Genomic DNA, 6,000 nt, shown 5'->3' with positions numbered 1-6,000 from the left:
GGTTCCCTCATTTATTCAATATTCCAATTCCAAAGGGAGATAGATGATGATATTTTTGGACCTAGTGCTATGTACAGATTAGCAATACTGCTTTTGAAGTGGAATTCTTATATGCTTTCTGCTAATCATTAGGTTTCAGAGTGAACCAGCCTGTCATCTCTGTCACTCATCTTCTAATGAAGAGTTTCTCTTTGTCATACAAGCTGCCCCAAAACCACTGAGACATCATTTCTGCCCTGTTTTTCCTCTCTCTGTTTGCAAGGACAGCTTGCTGATTTTGCTTTTGAGGGACCCTCTGATCTGTCTTTTATCCAACAAGAAAAATTCCAATGTGAGAGACCACAGGAATGAAAAAACTGCACCGGTGGTGTTTCAGAGAGCCCTCCGGGGCTGGAGGGGATGTTTCTTTAGCCTCTCATGCAGCAAAGAGCTTCTTAGGAGCAGGAGGAGCTGCGTGAGGTTGTACAGCTTCCTAGCTCAAGAAACTTTACAGTAGGATTTTACCTCTCTGGAAGTCCAGGGTGCATTGGAGGTTACAGAATAAAACCACACAAACTGCTTTTATTGTACTGACCTGCCTCCTCTCCCCCTCTGAAGGAAGTTATGTCTCTAATAGGATTTAGATATTAAAGCCCAAAACCATTGCAAAGAAAATAAGTAAAATAAGCAGCTTTTGCATCCAGAGTGGCTCAGAAATCTGGTGCATGGGGCTCGCAGCGTGGGAAATGTTTTCACAGAAGCTGTTTCGGGAGATTTAATTCTGAGGGTCAGCGATGATACATCTTGCCCAGATCCCCTTAGGGATATCTCCTCAGACCCCATCCTCTGCAAGCCTCATTCTGCCAATGCAGGATTTGAATACCAGCCACTCCTGCTCTGCCTGGGCGAGGGATGAATCAAACCCAGCTTCACTCGCAAGTCCCCGGCATCTCCCAGAGCCATGCGGTGAGCAGCTGCCTGCGTCCCATGATGAGATTTTAATTTTTCCAGCCTTGGGGACTGAGTTTATTAAGCCTTGCGTGGCCCCTCCTACCGTGGGAGGGACAGCTCCAGCAGCCTCTCTAATACTGGGTGTCACACAGCGGTGCCACCATTCGGGTCCCGGAGTGTCACAAGCAAAGGACACAACAACCCAAGTGCAGCAGAAAGCAAAAATAACCCTTCCATGTGTGTCCCAGCGAGGTAAGTCACCTCTTCTCTCCTAACTCTTAAAGATGCTCCTGCCCGGTGAAATTCATCCCTGCCTGCTTTTTCCTGCCTGCCCTAAAAGTTAGCACCATGTGTGTGGGGGGAATTTCTTTGACTTTTCCTTTTTTTTTTTTTCCTTTGGACTTTTGAGTGTGTTAGTTGGGATGTGACAGCGGGTGATTGAGCTGCCCGGATCCCAGGGAGAAACAAAGCCTGAAGAGCCAGAGAGTGGGGAGAACCGGTAACAAAAGGGGAGCGAAGGGGGTGATTTGTGAGCAGGGGGGTGTTTGATGGCTGGTCGGGGGAGGAGAAGGTGCTCAGCATTCCGTCTTCACTCTCGGGGTCTGCCCTGGATCAGTTGGCTGCGACCTGTTGAGGGGAGAAATGGGAGCTGGGGTGAGATGTGAGCGGCGGGTGGCTGGTGGGGTCGCTGGAGCTGGGGCGGCGGTGGGAGGGAAACGGCGGCCGAGCCTTTGCAATGCTTGGGATAAAGGGCTGTTTCCATAGTAAAAGGGAGAAAGGAGCCTCTCTTTTTCTTCCCCTGAGCTCGCCTAGCGTGTGAACAGGGAGGCCGACTCATGAACAAATAACCCGTGAAAGGGTAACATCTGGGAACAGCTGTAAATAATCAGGACCTGGTTGGAAAGGCTGGAAGCAACCTTCTGCTCCGACATTTGCCCCGCTGTTGCACGTCACCCTGGGAGTTTTGATGGGCAACTCTTTGGAGAGCAGTTTGGTTCGCAGCCGAAGGCAGGATTTGGCCCTGGCTTTGATCTGCTGTTGTTGTTTGAATACTTCTACATTATTTGTAGGTATAACCATAAATAACAATGGAATGGGTGCATTTTCACATCTAGGAACGAGTGAATTTTCATTCAAGGTCAGGTGCTCAGCTGACGTGAACCTGGGGACCAGCACCAGGTCAACTTTGGGTGGGATTGTGCAAACTTTGATTAGCTGGAGGGCCAGCCCGTGGTGTACATCACCTCCTCTTCACTTCTGCCTTTTCTTTGGGAATCCTAGTCTCACAGTATAGTGTCTCTCAGGACTCATCCTCCAGCACGTGATACCAGGTGGAAGGGCAAGACAGAACGGAAATAATTTCCTACAGCTGCTTAAAGCTTTTAAGCTGCATTTAACAACAACAACAAAAAAAAAAGCATAATGTACCACGGGACCTGCTGGAATTTAATTTAAAAAATGTTCTGAATGTGAAGGGAGCCAAAGCTGTCGCTTCCTTTCCAACTTTGCTTGAGAAAAATTTAAAAGGTGTGCAAGATTTCCAGGGCAATTCAAAATCTTTTCAGAGAAATACAAAGATGTGTTTCACGACCAGTCCTGTGACTTTCTTATGCTATGACATTGCACTGAGGAGGTGACCAGATGTGGTGTCTTTTGAGCTTTATGTGTCATTTCTAGTGATGAAGATGCAGTTCTTTAACTTTGGTGGTAGTAGCTTGTTGTGAGACAAGACCTGGAGCTTACAAAGTGCCGCTGTGCAAGTTGTCACCATACAGTGGTGTTTAGTGTGATAAAATATCAGCCAAAATTTAAGAGAAAGATTTATTTTTTAAAGTTTGTGGCCCTTTGGCAATGTATACTTCATTTCCTTGCTGTATGAGAGCCCAGAAGCCCTCCTTCAGGCAAACATTTCCCCTTGCGTGCAAATGGCTTCAGGAGTTGACACCCATCAGCTGAGACACATGTGCTCCTGCCTCCGTGCAACGTGGAGCAGATCCTGCCCAGGGGCAAAGCCCCAGCTCGGTGGCTTTGCATGGGGGACAGGCTGGAGGGGGCTCTGCGATCTTTGCTCCCTGGGGACTGCAACGCTGTGCACGCATGCAGCAACAGCCTGGCTTTTGCCCAAACCTAACTCCTTAGGATATTTTTTGAAGGAGGAGGTTTGTGCCTTGTCTTAGAGTGATCACCTATGGTTTGGCTTGTAGGACTTCCCCAGAGACCTCTGCGGTGTGCCATAAATGAGGGTCTTGGGGTACTTTTTAGAAGAGCAGATAGGATAAGAAGTTGGGAAGACCCTTACTGGAAGGAAAGAAAGGGAGCTGGTGTGGGAAGAGCAGCTTGGAGACATGACCTGTGATGCACCCTAGACCGTGTCTTCATGGCAGGATGAGCCCTGAGAGCAGCATGGGCTTGTGTCCACGTTGTGACCTCTACTCTAGGTACAGGCAAGGGAGCTGAGCAGGATGCCTGGAGGTGCTCATCTCTTCAGCGTCTTGTCCTCAACCCGTTCTTCATGTGCTGGACACTGCTCTCCCAGCAACGTTCCAGGAGGACACATGGCTGACTGCTTTTTGGTGGCTCAGGGGCTGGCATTTTATAAGATCCCAGTAAACGGAGGGTGGACTTGGCTCATGTTGCCTGTGACTCTCCCCACCAGCAGGACACTGGCATCTTTTCCATTTCTTGTCCTCTCCATAAAAAAGGAGGGAAGAAGAAACAGCGATACTTTAGAGGGTTGAACAGATTGAACATGCCCATGTCCTGGTCTCATAGTGGTCCTATTCTCCTGTCATTGTTTGCCTTGCAGGACTTTGTGGTGTTCCCAGGGAAGGTCCTGCATTAAGCATGATGAGGAGCTGTTCTCAGGGTCAGGATGGACTCTCTATGCACCCTGCCCAGGTCCTTTCTGGTGGCTGGGCAGCTGTAGTCTATGTGAGCACACATGAGGGAGAGAAGAGGAATCATGTCCTGGGACTCATCCTCTGCACATCTGGCGCCGAGGGAAGGCTCTTGGGGCCACCACAGCATGCCAGAGCTTTTCTTTAGTTAACACTTCCAAGGAAAGGTGACAAGGGCAAGAAGTTAACCGTGATGGTGGTGCACTATAATAGCAGCAGGCAGGGAGATAGGGCAGGGTTCGGTGGGGGGAATGTGTACCTGTGTGACTGAGGTTGTGGCTGCTGCCCATGGGGGCATTTTTGATGTCAACCCCACTGTTGGGTGCAAAAAGAAAGAAGAACATTATCTGCAAGCAGGAAACAGCACGGGAGCAGCTCGAAGCACAACTCAGGCTGGAGTCTCATAGCTTGTGTAGAAAAGCTTCGGAGTCAGTCCCTTCCTTACCCTCCCACTTTCCTCCATTCTCCAATGCAACAGTGAGAAATTCCTTGTTTCTCCAGCCTCCATCAGCTCTAATTAGGCTGGAAGCCCCTGGAGGGTTTTCAATCCCTGAGACGTTCGTACAGCACTGAGTTTCTGTGACAATTATGGATCCAGTCCCCTCTGCTCCCGCAGCCCTGGCTGCTGCCACTGATTCAGCCCAGTCCTTTCGGCAGCTGCTCTTAATCGCTGAACTTATTTTGGAAGGTCTCCAGAGTTGGAGGAATAAAAGACACTTTAGAAAAGGGGGGAGGTGTGTGTGTGTGTGGAATTGGCAAGAATGATTGCTTTTTAAAAGACTACTTATTTCTTAAGATGTACTGATTATCCTTTGCTCTCTGATTGCTTTAATTGATTCATGCCTTAAAGCAGTCAGAAAGGTTCTGTGGGGTTATGATAGCTCTCTCCTAAGTGCTTGCTTTCCCTGCATAGCTTTTAAGAACTTTTGGTTGAGTAAACCCCATTTTTTGCAAGAAAAGCAGGTGAATAACACCAACCCTTTTACCTTCTCCATCCCCTGGATTATCCAGCCCCCATCTTAGTGCTTTACCACTGCGACCTCTTTCTTCCCTCTCTGCTGACAGTTGTCAACCTGTTACCAAGCTGAGCCTGTCCCATATTCCTCTGCAATTCACGGTGAATGATGATTTTGGGGGATGATTTTTTTCGTCCTTCTGTCAGAATGAGGCACTATAAGGTTGGGAACTACTGCCCTCAGTAAGCCTGTTGTCTTCCATGTAGTCCCACCCATCAAACCATCCGTGGTCCCCCTGACTGCTTCATTTAACCCCGCATGGAGAATTTCTGTGGCTGTCCTTTGTATGGCAGCAGGGATAGACCCACAGCCATGGGGGAGACAACTCCCTGGATGTGGTGACCTTGGCCTCTCCATGCTGCTGGCTGGGTGACAACAAGTGGCCCTGACCCCCTCTGTCCTTGTGGAGTGAGGGATGAGATGCACGTGGTAGAAAGAGCTTTTTGGAGAGAGGCGCTTGTTGGGCTGGAATGAAGTGAAACACAATCTATAGGTGAGAAGGGATTCAACAAAGATCCAGAAAACATTATCATCTGAAAGTGCCACCAGGGCTGGTGCGTCAGGAGAGCCTGTATGGGATGTCAGAGGCTTTCTGGCTGGCTCCTGGCACGAAACCGGTGCATTTTTGTCACTGCCGGCCGTAACCACAGAGTCCTTGTGCCTTGACCCAGGCACAGACATCCAGGGTTGGATCTCAGCACTGGAGGAGCTAAACCAAGCAGAGAAAAACTGAGCAGGGCAAGGTCCATCGTGTGCTTGGTGGTGCCTGGCTCTCCCTGATCCTGAAAAATGTTTTCCTCATCCCATTATCTGACATCTGCCTGGTCTGAGCTTTTCTATGGGGGGTGTCTTCCAGGTAGCCATGGGCTTTGGTGCCCGTACCAAGGCAGCTTGTGAAGCCGAGGATGCAGAGATTTTTTGGGGGGGAGCTGGAAGGGTTACAGAGCTGAGCTGGGCTCACTGGGTTTGAGTGATGAACGCCCCTTTGTCTTGGGCTGGGTTTGTGCCCTGGCACTCTGGATATGTGTGGGACAGTTCATCTGCCCTTGGATGAGTTGAGTTGTGCCTCTTTCTCTTTGCTGGCTGTACCAGGAGCTCAGGGTGACTGCTCAAACACAGAGGAGTTGAGTCCAATGGCTCTTCCAGGAAGACCAAGG

General features: G+C 49.4%; 1 protein-coding gene across 3 annotated transcripts in view; it reads left to right on the top strand.

Moving 5' to 3' along the window:
• Positions 1-1,100: 1,100 nt before the first annotated feature.
• Positions 1,101-6,000, top strand: part of GDPD4 (glycerophosphodiester phosphodiesterase domain containing 4) — a 38,000-nt gene continuing 33,100 nt past the window's right edge. For all 3 annotated transcript variants that reach the window (XR_004406828.1, XM_009975582.3, XM_032991163.2), the window contains exon 1: positions 1,101-1,182. The gene's annotated coding sequence lies outside the window, so the exon portion shown is untranslated. The remainder of the gene's footprint in view (positions 1,183-6,000) is intronic.

The sequence above is a fragment of the Tyto alba genome, unplaced genomic scaffold, assembly GCF_018691265.1.
Source record: "Tyto alba isolate M040663 unplaced genomic scaffold, T.alba_DEE_v4.0 Super-Scaffold_2, whole genome shotgun sequence".
Lineage (NCBI taxonomy): Eukaryota > Metazoa > Chordata > Aves > Strigiformes > Tytonidae > Tyto > Tyto alba.
This window is presented reverse-complemented; position numbering and strand designations above follow the sequence as displayed.